The sequence below is a fragment of the Kogia breviceps genome, chromosome 16 (assembly GCF_026419965.1).
Source record: "Kogia breviceps isolate mKogBre1 chromosome 16, mKogBre1 haplotype 1, whole genome shotgun sequence".
Taxonomy (NCBI): domain Eukaryota; kingdom Metazoa; phylum Chordata; class Mammalia; order Artiodactyla; family Physeteridae; genus Kogia; species Kogia breviceps.
In genome coordinates, this window is record NC_081325.1 from 68019776 (window position 1) to 68036444 (window position 16669).

The 16669-nt window shown below is 44.6% G+C and overlaps 1 protein-coding gene across 24 annotated transcripts in view; it reads right to left on the reverse strand.

The window, feature by feature from the left end:
- Positions 1 to 16669, reverse strand: part of DOCK9 (dedicator of cytokinesis 9) — a 276764-nt gene that overhangs the window by 133502 nt on the left and 126593 nt on the right. The gene's annotated exons all lie outside the window — the stretch shown is intronic.

A 16669-nucleotide genomic window follows, 5' to 3' on the forward strand; every position in this document is an offset into this window, starting at 1 on the left:
TCATGACTTCAGGCAGCAACACATCACATCTACCCTAATTAACACTGCAGTGTAGGGACTGTAGTGTCAATTCGAGTTAACTAGGCCTTGGGCTTCAGGAAGGAATGATTTTTTCTCCCATGGACTGTAATCCTTGGATACTATTAACAGATCATAGTTATAAAAACAGCACACAAGAAACCAGCTTGTTGACAGAATCTATCCCATTGGTTCCTGACGCTAATTACTAAGCTGGGATCTCCCAGCATCTGTCCCATCTGTTTTTCTTCTTCCTAAGATTGGAGGAAACTTTGCGTCAGATCTGTGGTCCCTCCTCCTCCAGCACAGGGGAAGAACTCCAGAGCATACATTTTTTAATAATCTTATTTCCTGACCGTATTGTCTCCCTGTTGTGTCTGCTTCACCTGTCTTTACCCTTTGCTTGCACTGTGTCCATCTTTGAAAGCAATCTTAAATCCTACTTTTAGAATAAGGCTTCCTTATTCTAAAGGAAGAGAAGGAAGGAATGCTGTTCTCTGCCAAAGTCCTTCACAGGTGAATTATTACTTCATTCAGCCTCCTCCACGAGGGCTTTCAACACCCTGGCTCTTGGCTTCTTTGTGAAAGTCACAAAAGGTGACCCTTCTTACACACCTGGTTCCATGAAATGCCACAGAGATGAATAACAGTAGGCACTGGAGGCATATCTATTCAAAAAGCTTCAAAGTAAAACATTGGTTGTAAGGTATTGCCAAAACTGTTAAGAATCAGGTATACCAGTAAACGGGAATTAAGAAGTTATGTGCATTTCAAAGAAGGACACATTCTTTACCCCCACTTACTGCGTCCTTATCTTGATTTATCTGGGTCTATCACGATTTTTTGAAACTAATTATCATACTTTAAAAATGTTCATGAAATGGCTCAGGTCAAGAAATAGGACTATCAGGGTCATTTCCAGCTCACTTCCCATCAGAACACTAGGAAGACATAAAATTTATTACAGAATTTTCCTAGTGGAATTACCAACTCAAGAAACTTTAATTATGTGACACTTTTCCAAACACCCCTTTAAGGTAAGAAAAATAATAGGAAATGAAACCTTTTTATTATTGTGGATCAAAGTGACATTACGTTTTCAATTTAAAAAGAAAGCAACTTTACTCATTAAAGATAGACGACTTTTAACAGATAAGAGAGCACTGGGCGTAATTAAACCAATCATCCATGTGTTTATTACCACCCACCAATATCAGAAGGGTGTAAGAAAGAAGAACACAGAAGCACAGGCTGGTAGGAGAGGAAAGAGTCTAAGAGGGGAGTCTAAATCCGACAGGGAGGAGAAGCGGACATCAAGAAAATGAAGACATGCACTGAGGCAAAAATGCTTAAGCTACACTGTACAGGATGAGTACAAGTTGGTTTAGTATGAAAAGGAAGAGAAATGTGAAGATAAGTCTACCCTTAGAAAGTTAAAATAACAAAATCAAGTCATAATAGATGAGATTAGCTTTTTGCATAAACATACACATAAAAAGCAAACCCATTAAGTCCTAGAATTTAAAAAATATATGCCAAAGAAAAAACTGCCTAAAATTCTAATTAAGCTTGAATTAAACATCTCTAAAACCACACCAACCTACAGCCTAGTCAATGGTTTTAACTAGGGAAAGAATGAGCCAACAGAAAGAACAGGGCTTGTACGACCAAAGCAATTCTGTCAATGTCTTTGTCACCATTTAATAGGAAAGGCTGGGATCCATCAGGCTGTGACCCACTGGGGGATTCCTGGACTTGGCTCCAATGAGGAGTCACTGTTTGATGTCACCAGGTGCCAAGGTCTTTCCTCTTGTTCCCTCTGCTTTGAGTTTAGCCTCACCAACCCACTTGTTTATTATAATTCCCATTTCGACTCTCCTAATTAGAGAACACACAGCCAATGAAAGTATTCTGATCTGCTTATTAATTCTAGTTCTCAATGCACATTACTAAATGGTATTCTGGTTTGTTTAACTTCTCCATATATTTTATGTATTAAAAGTCACATTCAGGTAATAGTCAACTGTATGTCAAATCGATTCACATCAAATTTCTATAGTTTTATTTATCTGGCTTATAACAGAGTCCAAATCAACACCTGCAGATTTATACTCAATGACACTAAAGCTCTTCTCAAATATGAGCTTAATTTTCTTTTTCATGGTTGTGGTATTCTTTCCTACTTTCCTATTAACTAAAATCATATTCCTGCTAAAAGATGGGTCTGCGTCCACCTTATATAAATCATCATCAAGGCGGACATTCAAAGAACATCAGTCCCATCCCTTTGTTTGGAAATAAATTATTTCCATTCTACTAAAAAAGGTGTACATCTGCAAGAGGTAGGGGGAAAAAAACAGTGCACACTATGAAGTGTGATAAGAGCTGAAAATTAAATCTAAACATAGCTAGCGTCTCAAACATCCTTTGGGATATAAATCTCACAGTACAAAATACAATTTAAAAGTAGGGCTTGGGCTTCCCTGGTGGCGCAGTGGTTGAGAATCCGCCTGCCGATGCAGGGGTCACGGGTTCGTGCCCCGGTCCGGGAAGATCCCACATGCCGCGGAGCGGCTGGGCCCGTGAGCCATGGCCGCTGAGCCTGCGCGTCCGGAGCCTGTGCTCCGCAACGGGAGAGTCCACAACAGTGAGAGGCCCGCGTACCACAAAATAAATAAATAAATAAATAAAAGCCTTCTTCTAGCAACTATAATAGATTCAATTATTTTCAGTCAATATTGTTTCTTAGGTTAAACACTGGCGGTGCTTGACACACAGAAATCCTTAATTACCTTGGCCAAGTATTGGCGTGAGTCTTATGAGGCCTTCCACAAAATTTTAGGACTACTTGAAAAGGTAACTTAGGACTGCAAAAAGAGGAGAAAAAGGTGAAGTCCTCTTCTAAAGGACTTATATAATGATGCATGGACACCTGAGAGACTAGGCCAATCTTTATGGGACTTTTTTTTTTTAATGGAATGAACTGACGAAATGCAGAGGTGCCCCCAGATCCGAATATAAAGGGTACAATTTACGACTATCTCCAAGTCTAGTTAGGATGACAAATTTCAAATAGAGCCTTTTTTATTTTAAAAACTTTTTTTTTCCTCTTGGTTGAAATGATTCCCTCCAAACACCGGGGTCACTTTAATGGCTATGAGCCGTAATCAGGAATGCGGGATGCTCAGCCCAGGGAAGCAGGGTCCCCAAAGGGAACATACAGAGGTACCACGTTTCCTCACCTGGGCACAACCCCAGGGGCTTCCAAGCATTTCCCGCCCCTCTTCTTCACCACTCACTGTTCTTCCCTGATGCCCTGCTGTGGCCCTGTTTCTTTAGCTTTAACTTGAAATCCCTCCTACTAATGAACTTCCTGCACCCAACCTGGCCAGGGCTCTGTCTTTCCTCCGTAGGGTGCTGGCTAACACGCTACCTTGACCCCACTGAAGCTGGGATACCAAGAAGCTCATGTTTCAAACCACAAGCAATGTGAAGCACATAATTTAATTAAACTTCCTATGGAAGAATTTGAGAAGTGATCTTGGAAAGAGGTTGGACTTGAGAGCCAGGAAACCTGAGTTCTCATCTGAGCTCTGCCTCTAATTAGCTGTGTTATCTTGGAGGAAAGTTTTAACTTTCCACATCCAGAATTTTCTAGGATCTCTAGGTTTTCTTTGTGGTTTAAAAACTCCATAGTTCCATGGAATGCTAAGTCTCTCTCTCTCTCTCACAAGCGGTTTATTATCTGAGTGCTACAGATTGCTTTGCGAGAAACTCAAAACTTAAAAGACATCCAGAAAAAAGATGAATATGCTGTATCTTTTTTGATTTATAGTCATATTACCCCACTTACTTTTTTAATGAAAGGAATTGTTTTAATGTGTTTTTATGAACGGAATTGGATTAAAAGGAGGGAAGATTCACCGTGTAGACTTAAATACAGGCGTTAGTATTAACGAAGATGTTCTTTTGTGTCATCATTTCTTTATTTTTCTAATCCTCTCAACTCATAAGGCACCAGATTTTTTTAATTTATCACTTTACAATGGGCATTAAACTATAACAAAACAACCCTCTTAATTCCTGGTGGGAAGTATGCATATCGACTGGGTGTCTAAAATATCATATTTTATAGGACTTACAATTCAGACATGGAAACAAAAGGCCCACCCTTCCCCTGGGACACAGGAACAATGAGCTGGAGACAATATCCCAGAGAAGTGGGTGGGCTGTAACCTGAGCCTACTGTGAAGATCTACAAGGACTCCCCCCATCTCTCCTGTTCTAAGGAGCACAGGGCAGGGAGTGTCGGCCCTCAGACAGAAAACAAACATCACAGGGCAGCCCAGGAGGGAGTGAGAGCTCAGAGATGGCTGCTCCTCGGGTGTCCTAAGCAGAACAACCCCGAAGCAAGGCAAGGCCAAAGTGCACCACCTGAGACACAGAAGAGGTGAAGAGGGCTCTCCTCAGTAATCGGTCAGTAGGTATGGCTGCAGAACAGAGAGAGAAGGGATTCCTAGGCTCCTGCCATCTTACCTCTAAGATGGGCCTTGAGGCCTGGGGAGTGAGGGTAGGAGGAGAGGCCAAGGCGCAGTGAAGGGAGGCAAGTGGACGCGGCAGAAATCAAAGCCCAGGCCATCTGGGTAAGGCTGAGCTCTCAGGCGGGCGTCCCTCCCTCAGGCATGGCCAATCTCCCTCCCTAAAGAGTGAGCCCTGGGTTGAATTTTTATTGTGCTCAACTGCGCCAAGTGGATTTTCAACTGCTCCCTCCTAGACAGACGGCTCTCAACACCTCCTTCCTCTGTCTCTACGTCCCTCTGAATCTGCTGGAAATACCCCCTTGGACGCATGTGTGTACATTAAACGTTTTGTATCCCACGCAGTATTAAACCTCACTTTAGACAAGGCTGGGAACTTAGCTGCAACTTACTGAGCACAGCAGTAATGGAACCTTTCCAAATATCTGGCAGATGCATTTGTTTCAGAGCAGATGACTCGCTTTTGAGAGGATTCAGTTCCAAGCTAGGCTGGAAACTGAAATCCACACAGGGCGTTCCCCGCATCTCACGGCAGAGATCAGACCCACAGTGTTCCATGAAGATCAGACAAGTCCATTTCCAGGGAAGCGGTTTCCTGAGGAGTCTCAATGTTTAATGGACTAATAATCAAGAAAACAAACAAGGCATGGGACAAGACAAGGGTCCAGAGAAAGATCTCCACTTAGGTTTCTGGAGGGATTTAATAAACAACTCCCGAGCAACTAAAACATTACAAGCACGGAGCCTAACATGGGCAGAGAAACGGACGTCTCTCTGCCTCTCTCTGACGGCTCCTCTTCACTAGCCCCTGCCCGGTGCCCCGGTTTCCATCTCTAACTGTCTCTCTCTCTTCCCTCAACAGCATCACCCTGTGACGTCAAGGGCTTTCCTTGCTGTACATCCCCGTGACAACGCACCGGTTTAGGGGGCTCTTGTGCGAGCCTCAGTGTGGCACCCTCCCTGACGGGGATGTCTGCCTTCCCTCAACCAGCCCTCTGCACAGCTGCCAGTCACCTTTCTGACACCCTTATCAATAGCACCAGGCCTCAGCTTAAATTCTTTCAAGGACCCCCCCCCCCACCACTGCCATGAGAATAAAGTCCAGACTCCTCAGCATGACCTGACCTTTGGTGACCCGCAGTACTGACTTTTCTGGACTCCTCTCCTGCCCGCCGCCTCTGACCCTCCAGCACGCGGGCTACTTCTGACTCCCTAGTGTAGCACTCCCTGTGCCCGGCTGTGGGGCTGCTCGCTCCCACCTCCTGCAGCACGCGGCACACACGCAGTGCTGCAGAAATTACGCAGAAACCTTGCTGCATCGCCTACCAGACTCAAGGACCTCAGACTGTGCTCGTCATCTTCGCTTCTCCAGCACCCTTACATAACGTCTGGCCTAACATGAATGTCTGAATGAACGGGCAGTCGGGACTTTTAAATGGAATCACTTGGGGCTCCGAATGAGACAGTGTCCTAGCAACTGGTGAGACATCAGGTAGCTCTGTCACTGCATAGTGTCCTGTTTCCTAAAGTGTCATATATGTACATTTATAAATGTTAGGAGACCTTTGATAGTCATAAAAATTTCATTCTGCTACCTTGAAAACCCCCCAAATTACGTATTACATAACAGCTTGGTCAAATGCAGTAAACTATAACTAAATAAGTTAAATGTTCAAAACCCTTAAAATGAGCAGACTCATCAATTGGGGGGAGGGGGGTGCTTCGTATTACAGAGAAGCTGGTTTCTTTTCTTTTAAATAAATTTATTTATTTTTGGCTGCACTGGGTCTTTGTTACCGCACGCGGGCTTTCTCTAGTTGCAGCGAGCGGGGGCTACTCTTCGTCACAGTGCGCGGGTTTCTCATTGCGGTGGCTTCTCTTGTTGCGGAGCGCGGGCTCTAGAGTCGCGCGGGCTTCAGTAGTTGTGGCACATGGGCTCAGTAGTTGTGGCTTGCGGGCTCTAGAGCGCAGGCTCAGTAGTTGTGGCTCACGGGCTTAGTTGCTCCACGGCATGTGGGATATTCCCGGACCAGGGCTCGAACCCGTGTCCCCTGCATCGGCAGGCGGATTCTTAACCACTGCGCCACCAGGGAAGTCCCTCTAATCACTTAAGTATCACTGCAAAAGTGAGGGTGGGGGTGGCTATCCAGAAAACCAGGAAAGGCCTTGCAGCCACTTGAGTGGACACGTGGCAGGTCCAGCTTCCCCATGAGTAAGGGGCTCAGCCTGCTCCACATCATATGACTTTGCAACTAAAAATTGCCATCCTCAAAAATAAAACGATGTTACCTAGAGGAGAGGAAGAAGACTCCACTAAACATCCTGGTCACTCAGTTCCCTCCCTGCTACCTGGTGGACATCAGCCAGTGTGTACAAAGAGCTTCCTTGAATGGTGGTATCTCTTTGGATTCTCACACATCTAATGAGAACCCCAACTTTTGGGCAAATGTTATCTCTGAATTACAGGTTAAGAAAGGTGAATTTACATGGGAGCATCATTTTTAAAAAAAAAAGGAAAGGTGAATTTTAGGAAAGTTTATGGCTTACTGAAATACCCAGATTAGTGACAGACAGACCTGGGGCTAAAATCTAGACCCAGATGACTACATCTCAGGTCTTGCCACTACCCTAGTGTCTAGAACAACTACCATTCTATTCAGTAACGGAGCCTTGAGGAAGGGGTAGGCAAGTGTAGCTTCTTTCATTTTCTAGTTGTCTGTGTATGGTTCTCTATGTCTTCTTTAGAATGCAATTTTAGTTGTTAAAAACACCATACCTTTGTGCGAATACCTAGCGTAGTGAATATGCTTCACGTTAAATCATGTCCATTATTTATACTTCCAATAACCCAATGAAGGTTCCTTTCAGGACTTGCCTTACGGAGGCACACGCTTTCATTCACACATAAGGCCTCGCTCGTGCATCAAGGATAATTTCACACAAGCCCCTCTGCGCGTTTACCAGCACCACCAGGACGGTCTGTTCAGAGCAGCCCTTCAAAGCCTGGGACACCAGGCAAAGTCCTATCTTAAACACAGTGGAGGAGAGGTTATGCTTTGTGTTTAAAATACTAAGCAGATGGGGAAGTCCTGATTGGAGGACTTCTGACATCAGGGGACTTCACGGAACTCCCTTAATTTGTCCTCACTGGATCTCAGGCACACACTCAAGGGTGCTGCTGATGCAAGGTCCATCAAACCCACACAGGACACTCGGCAGGGCCCACGTTCTGCCAGGCAACCCTGGTAGGAAAAGGCAGAGGTATGGACACAGCAGGACCCATTCAGGTTGTAGGAACCACAGCAGGACCCATTCAGGTTGTAGGAACCACAGAGTGTGTGCCTAGTAAAATGTTAAATGGCATCTGATGATTCTGAGGCCAAAACCCAGGTTTTCTTTTTCTTGAAGGACTTTTGAGTTTTGTTTTTGCATGCAAACATGTCTCCCTCTCTTCCACTCCCCTGATCCACCACCTTGAGCTGTGCCCTTACGACCTCAAAGGCAGCTGGTGCCTAGATCTCAAATCCATCCATTTACTCAAAACATATTAAATGCTTACCATGAATTAAGCACTGTTGTAGGAACATCGCGAATGCAAAGGTGAATTTTCAAAAAGCTATGGTTTATAATAAAAACCAAACAACTGTGGTTTGCCACTCTCACAGAGGTTTTATTTTCTATTTGGGGAGAAAATAATAAAGTCTTACAGTTACAAATAACTATAATGAAGAATGATTTTCAGTGAATGCTAGAGATATGGTATAAATAAATCTCCACTGCTTGCTCTGTCTTAAGATTTCATCTTGGCTCAAATCTTCCTCTATCAATGCCTGCGAGTAGTGTTTAATAACCTAAGACATAAACATGAATCACACAGATAAAAGTGTCCTTCTGCCCTCACTAGTTACACATAAGGTCTGTGCTTACCCAATTCCACTCACTGTAGAATCTTCACCATTCTCTCTGACCTATTTAAAATGTGAGCAAACATTATTTTTAAAAAGCAAAGAAAATGTGAAAAAGAAAGAGAGAGAGTGAGAGAGAAGGGAGGGAGGGAGGAAGGAAAGAAAATGTGACCTGATATGGGGAAAACATGCATACAGTAATGGACTACTAGACTCACCCAATATCTTTTATTCTACCTAAGAAAAGAATAATATCTTAGATTCACTTATGAAGGTAATATTTTGTGTGTGTGTTCATCTAGTTATTTATGTAGGTAATCTCAACTCCCCGCTCGATCATAAGTTTTCCTAAGCACTGCATGGCGTTTCCAACAAAAATCATGTCATACATTGCCGGTATGGTGGGTGGGTGGAGGGAGAGCTACTTCCCTCACTGGGCTGTCTTGAGGAAAAATGAGGAAAATGTCTAAAGTGCTAGTAAACATAGAAATCAACCTGACAAGTTTTTACTCTAATGGTGTCCACAGAAGGCACTGCAGCTCCCTGAGGTGCCCAGCTGCTGGGGCACCATCACACCGCATTCTGTATGAACGAACGCCCCAGCTCCCTAGGAGAACAAAGAACGTGCATCAATCATGTCCCCTAGAGTTGCATCCCATGGAGCGTGGCATGGGCCACCCTCCACTGAAGAACGGGCCTCCTCTGCTTGCACAGAGCATAGGGACCCAGAGGTACACCCGTGGGCAGTGAGGAAGACCAGAGTACCCACCTGGGTGCCACATCAGCTGAACCTCGCTGGTTACGGCCAGTGTCCTCCTACCCTACAAGGCTGCTACCTTCATTTAGAAAGGATGGCACAAATCAAAGTTAACTATGGTTCTTCAATATATTTCTGTATTTTCTGATGAGAATCTGATATAGAAACTGCTTTTCAAAAGCAATTTTCCCCTTCACCAAACGAACACTGAATTGGCATACTTCCAAGGCTGATATTCCTTTAAAGTGGGTGAGATGAACACAAAGGTTTTAACAAATTAAGGAACAAATGTAACAGTCAAGGTAATAATAATGACCAAGGTTCCTAAATCACTTCTTTTCCTGGTGCATTTCTAACAAGAAAGGTTACAATATATACCTTCCAAGGGCTTAAGGATCCATGTCAAGCTTAGATTAAATGTTCAAAATAGTCATTTGAGGAGCTACACCCATAACTTACTGCTTATTTCAGTTTGATTTTATATATCATTTAAATTCATTAGACCTGGTAGTTGGGCTGAACATTTTCACCTCTATTAATCTTCTGAATTTCTACCCAACTATTCAGCGCTCACACGTGTCGGGTCACCTTTCCTGTGGGCCCTCCACAGTCGCCCACACTCCACGCCGCCTACCCAACACGCCGCCTGTGGGATCACGAACACGGCAACGCCCCTTCTCCCAGCGCCACCTTCCATCCCTCCAATTCCCCCACACCAGGCACACCAGGCTTGTTCATCCCCAGGGTCCTCCCGTGTCTCCTCCTCCCCATCCAACATCCACCTCTGAACACTGCCCAGCGGCCGAGTCCTGAGGACTCAGCTTCCTCGTTCTTGGGTCCGACAGCTACACGTCCACCCCTTTGCCATCTTTACCCCCATCTTTTGTTTTCCTTTCTCTGTTCTCAAGCTGTTAACATGCCCAACAAGGCTGATTTCATCAAAATCTTAGGTGGAAGGGGCCTGCTCTTGGTTGGTGATTCATACATTCTCACTCTCTCTTTCTCTCTCTCACTCACTCCTTCCATTCAATGAGTATTTCTTGAATTCCTACTCTGTGCCATGTGTCCTGTGTCCTCGGGAAACATCGGTGAATACGACTGAGATCCCCACCCTCACGGGATTCACGTGAATAAACAATAAACGTGTGAGTATCTTAGAAGCAGGTTAAGTGATATGGTGAGGAAGAAAGAAAACAGAGCAAGGTAAAGAGGACCTGGAACGCCAAGAGCGTGGAGGGCATGGCAGCGGGCAAGGGCCTCACGGAGAAGAAGGAACTGGAGAAAGGCCTGCCGTGGGTGAGTGAGAGCTGGATAAAGAACTCTCCGGGAAGAGGAACAGCCTGAGAAGAGGCCCCGGGGCAGGAGGCTGCCTGGAGTGACAGAGGAGCCCCACGGGGGCCAGAGTGGCTGCAGCAGAGAGTGGGGAGGCGACTGGTCAGAGAGGTGCGGTGCACAGGATCACGGCCACAGTAAGACTTCCCTGAGTGAGGTCGTCGGACCTACCTTGAAGCTTACTTTTTAAAAGATCACTCTGGCTACTCTGTTAGGATGGACAGGAGGAAGGGCAAGGACAGGATCTGGAAGACCTGATAGGATTAACCAAGGTAAGAAGGAAGGGATGAGGGCGGTGGCCTTGGTTACAGCAGTGGGGGTACTGACTGATGACTCTTACTGTTACGTCCTCCCCATCCCAAGCCCCTAGCCTGCCCTCCAAACCCTTCTCACTCGCCCCCAGGCTGCTCTTCACCGGGGCCAACCTGACATGAGCTGCCTCAGCCCAACCCGCCTCTAAATTTCCCAAACACCCAATCCTCTCCTTCCCATTCAGAGACAGAACTCTCTCTCCTTCCTGAGCTCTTCCTGCAAAGACCCTTCATTCCATCCCCACAGGGCCCCCTAAAGAGCCTTGCTTCAAAATGCACCCCCATAGCTTGCATCTTCAATCTCTTCCTCATTCCTGGCCTTCCCTTCCTAGCTCATTCTCTCAGTCCTGATAAAACCTCCTGGTATTGCTCTGAGTTAGGATGATCCCTTCCCTCTGCTACCATTTAACGCTAACCTCTGTGCCCCACGCGCTCACTTCTTCAGCACCGGCAAGAAACGACCATCACAGGCAATGATGCCCTAGCTATCAACTCCGAGGACCACTCTTCCACGCCAGTGGCAGGAGCGCATGACGGTCCGCTCTTTTTGCCCACCTTCTTCAAAACCGGTCACAATGGCCATCATCAAAAACTCTACAAACAATAAATGCTGGAGAGGATGTGGCAAAAAGGGAACACTCTTGCACTGCTGGTGGGAATGTAAATTGGTACAGCCACTATAGAGAACAGCATGGAGGTTCCTTAAAAAACTACAAATAGGGTTTCCCTGGTGGCGCAGTGGTTGAGAGTCCGCCTGCCGATGCAGGGGACGCGGGTTCGTGCCCCGGTCCGGGAAGATCCCACATGCCGCGGAGCGGCTGGGCCCGTGAGCCATGGCCGCTGAGCCTGCGCATCCGGAGCCTGTGCTCCGCAATGGGAGAGGCCACGACAGTGAGAGGCCCGCGTAACGCCAAACAAACAAACAAACAAACTACAAATAGAACTATCATATGACCCAGCAATCCCACTACTGGGCATATACCCTGAGAAAACCATAATTCAAAAAGAGTCATGTACCACAATGTTCACTGCAGCTCTATTTACAATAGCCAGGACATGGAAGCAACCTAAGTGTCCATCAACAGATGAATGGGTACAGAAGATGTGGCACATATATACAATGCAATATTGCTCAGCCATACAAAAGAAATGAAACTGAGTTATTTGTAGTGAGGTGGATGGACCTGGAGTCTGTCATACAGAGTGAAGTAAGTCAGAAGGAGAAAAACCCATATGCTAATACATATATATGGAATCTAAGAAAAAAAAAAGTCATGAAGAGATTAGTGGTAGGACAGGAATAAAACACAGACCTACTAGAGCATGGACTTGAGGATATGGGGAGGGGGAAGGGGAAGCTGGGATGAAGTGAGAGAGTGGCAGGGACATATGTACACTACCAAATGTAAAACAGATAGCTAGTGAGAAGCAGCCGCATAGCACAGGGAGATCAGCTCGGTGCTTTGTGACCACCTAGAGGGGTGGGATGGGGGGGTGGGATAGGGAGGGTGGGAGGGAGGGAGACGCAAGAGGGAAGAGATATGGGAACATATGTATATGTCTGATTCACTTTGTTGTAAAGCAGAAACTAACACACCATTGTAAAGCAATTATACTCCAATAAAGATGTTAAAAATAAAACAAAACAAACAAACAAAAAAACTCCTCTCACTCCCTTCCAGGGCCCCACAGTTTCCGGGTCCTTTCCCCACTTACTGTATCTGACTCCCACCCCCGCTTCCTCCTAGGTGAAGGTGTTCCCCAAGATTCAGTCCCTTGAGGGCACTCTCATGCTCGCAGTCCCTGGGGCCGTTGTCTCACATTTCTACGGGTGAGGCCAGACTGATAACCCTGGCTTCTCTCTTAGGCTGGACTTCTGCACTTCCAACCACTTTAAGGGCTCAGCACCTGGACGTCCCACTATCTTAAACTTAATGTTCCAAGAATAAATTCCCATGGGATTCAATTTGTCATGACAGTGGTCACAGTCTCCTTCCTATTATTAATATTAATTCAATATCTCCTCTCCTAAGTTTTGAGCAATTCGAAAGCAGGAACCCTGTCAGAGCTCTTAGCACAAAGAGTATAACTCTATATGCTAAATAAATACACTCTTCAACTCAGCTGATCAGTGCTATCCAAAAAATAAGCTTTTCTTTTTAAGACATACTTGATGATTTAAAAAATAATAATAATAATAATAGGTCTTCCCTGGTGGCGCAGTGGTTGAGAGTCCGCCTGCCGATGCAGGGCACACGGGTTCGTGCCCCGGTCCGGGAAGATCCCACGTGCCGCGGGGCGGCTGGGCCCGTGAGCCATGGCCGCTGCGCCTGCGCGTCCGGAGCCTGCGCTCCGCAACGGGAGAGGCCACAGCAGTGAGAGGCCCGCGTACCGCAAAAAAAAAAAAAAAAAAAAAAAAAAAAAAAAATGACCTGTCACTGTTTTCTGTAAAAGGCAGAATTCTTGACCTGGAATTAAAATCCTCATCTCCTGAAGGTCTGGACAACGTCAATTTGGAAACATTATTTATCCAGATTTTTCAGGTAGGTTCAATCCTAGACATGAACTAATAACCCAAAACCCACAATGTTCACAGAAACTGACATTGTTGGTCACTGAATGCAGACCAATAAAACTTTTGAGGAACTTTATCAAAAGAACACTTTCCAATAAAAAGTCCAAAACAAAGTACTGAGATTATTTTTTGGCAGCATATAATAAAAAGCAAGGACAAAACACTGAAAAAAAAAATTCTTTCTTTTCAAAAGGACAGATGGGAAATGAGATGAGGGACTTCCAGGCCCTTTGTAAGTAGCGGGGCCTGGTTTCCTTTTCAGGTCAGTGGTTTGTAGATCATTATCAGTCTCATGTAAGCAGAAGAGGAAAAGAAACAGAAGAAAAATAAAAATCAGGATGTTATTTAAAGGGAAATGGATTGACCACATTTTTCGATACAATGCTGAGAACACTCTAGGATTCTCCTGTATCTAAACTTTTCCAAATGTGAAAATTTCTAGAGTTGCCCATTATTAATAATTTTCCCATCTTTTAAATTCTCTTGCTAAAGAGATTTGACATTGATGATACACCATGAAATGTCAATAGGAAAAACACCTGAGAGTCACTCGTTGCCCTGACTTCTCTCATACAACTTTCAGGAAGACAACAATTTCACGTCTGTACAGCAAAGAAAACCTGTAACATCCTGCTCTTTTTTCTTCATTGTGGTATAATGTCCATAACATAAAATTTACATCTCAACCATTTTTAAGAGTACAATTCAGTAGCATTAAGAATATCCTCAGGGCTTCCCTGGTGGCGCAGTGGTTGAGAATCTGCCTGCTAATGCAGGGGACACGGGTTCGAGCTCTGGTCTGGAAAGATCCCACATGCCGCGGAGCAACTGGGCCCGTGAGCCACAGCTACTGAGCCTGCGCGTCTGGAGCCTGTGCTCCACAACGAGAGACGACGCGACAGTGAGAGGCTCGCACACCGCGATGAAGAGTGGCCCCCGCTTGTCACAACTAGAGAAAGCCCTCACACAGAAACGAAGACCCAACACAGCCAAAAAAAAAAAAGGAATATCCTCATTACTGTACAGCTGTCACCACCATCCATGCATAGAACTCTTTTCATCTTGCAAAACTGAAATCTGTAACCATTAAACAATTAACTCTCTCTCCATTCCCCCTCCTCCATCTCCTGGCAACCATCATTCCACCTTCTGTCTGGATAAATCTGACTATTCTAGGTATCTCATGCAAGTGGAATCGTACAATATTTGTCCTTTTTTGACTCATTTCAATTAGCGTAATGTCCTCAAGGTTCATCCATGTTGCAGCACGTATCGGGACTTCCTTCCTTTTTAAGGCTGAATAATATTCCATTGTGCATATACGCAATTTGTTTATCCATTTGCCCACCAATGGACACTTGAGTTTTTTCATCCTTTTGGCTATTGTGAATAATCCCATTAGGAACATGGATGTACAAGTATCTCTTTGAGTCTCTGCTTTCAATTCTTTGGGGTATATCCCCAGAAATGGAATATGACATTCTCTCTTTATTTCTTTCATACAAACTCTATGCCTTGTGAGTTTATATCAGACACCAAAGTCTAATGTTTGTGAAATATAAATGGTATCCATAAATTGCCTCCCAACATTCTTTTTTACTGTTTACTACCTTTTCCGTATTCTATCACTTTATAAAACTGCACAAACATTAGTAAGTGTGTAACAAGTCAGGATACAAGGAGCTCAGAAGCCAGCTACAGATTCAGTGGATTGATGCCAGCAGTTAAGAATGTCACCACCAACAGTATCATCCAGTAAAAGGCTTCCACCTGAAGGAGGAGAACCTTGATTGGAAATCAACGGCCAGACTCACATCCAATTCTGTGTCTCTGACAGGAAAGGGAGGAGCCCTGGGCATTACTTACAGTTATGTTTAGATCTGTCATTTCTTAAGCAATAAGTCAACTTACCTTTCTTTTTTCTTTTTTTTTGGCCTCACCCCAACCAGGGATCGAACCCATGCCCCTTGCATTGGAAGTGTGGAGTCTTAACCACTGGACCACCAGGGAAGTCCCTCAACTTACCTTTCTTGATCTAAAACATTTTAATCTTAAAGGTTATCATCTCTGTCTAATTGCCTGTTAAAGTTTACCTATTATTTACCCACGGAAAAGTAAGTTCTCAGAGTTTTGCCAAGTAAACTTGAAGAGGCCACAAAACTTTAAGAACGATAAAGGTCCATTAGTCACCAGAAAGTGTGCTCCTTTTATGACTCTGTTTCGCTTCCATTTTATTTTTATTTCAAAAATTACCTAATTTTCCACCAAACCAAATCACTGGCTCAGCAAAAAGTTTTACAAATCTAGTCACTGGCATTTCCACATGTGCTCGCTGGTATTCATACTCACTTCATGAATCAAAGAAAACTAACTAATTAATGTTCATAATAACTTTACAAATTTTATATGAAGCCAGAAGCACCCAAGCCTGGCATCCAGCGTGCAGAGGTCATGTGGATGTGGAGGTGGATGGGTGGGGAGGGAGGTGACAGAGGCACCAGCACAGCCCCGTCCTCAGGGCCGCAGCACGGGTGGGGACACTTGAACACAAAAAGCATGAGAAGCCGTTACTGAAAAGCTCTAGACAACGCACTTAGGTATTCATGTAACAATGCAGACAGTAAGTATTAGAGGAACTGAGAGAATGTGGAAAAAATTACTGTGGATTTGAACAACTTCAGAAGACAGGGGATTTGAAGTGGCCTCAAAGGGTGAGAAGGTTCTAGAAGGATGGGAGAGAAGAGATGATATTGCCAGGAAGGAGAACTGTAAAGCCAGGGCAGAGACAGAACAGAACGACCCCAAAGCACCAGGGTCTGATTCTGAGAAAAAACAAGCATAGTCTATATGAGCCACGGTATTTCTACCCCAGTCTTGGCAGATAAAACTTCACTTCATAAATATTCTGACAGCTGAGAACTGTCCTTTTGTCTTTTTAAAATTCACATCACTTTCTGTCTCTCAGGGTTTTTTTGTTTTAAACACTCTTCTCCCACCTTAGACAAGTACACCCAACAACAAACCTTATCTCCATAAGGCTCATTTTCAGAGAACTCAGATGTTCTTAGGGGCCAATACCAACACGGGTCTACTTGAGACCTGTACAAATGTATCATCACTATGCACACCTACAGTTTAGTAAATTATCATTTTGAATATAGCTGACAGGATTTCACACCAAATTCCATTATCTTAACAGGTAACTAATATTGTTTAACTAGTAAGTATAGGAT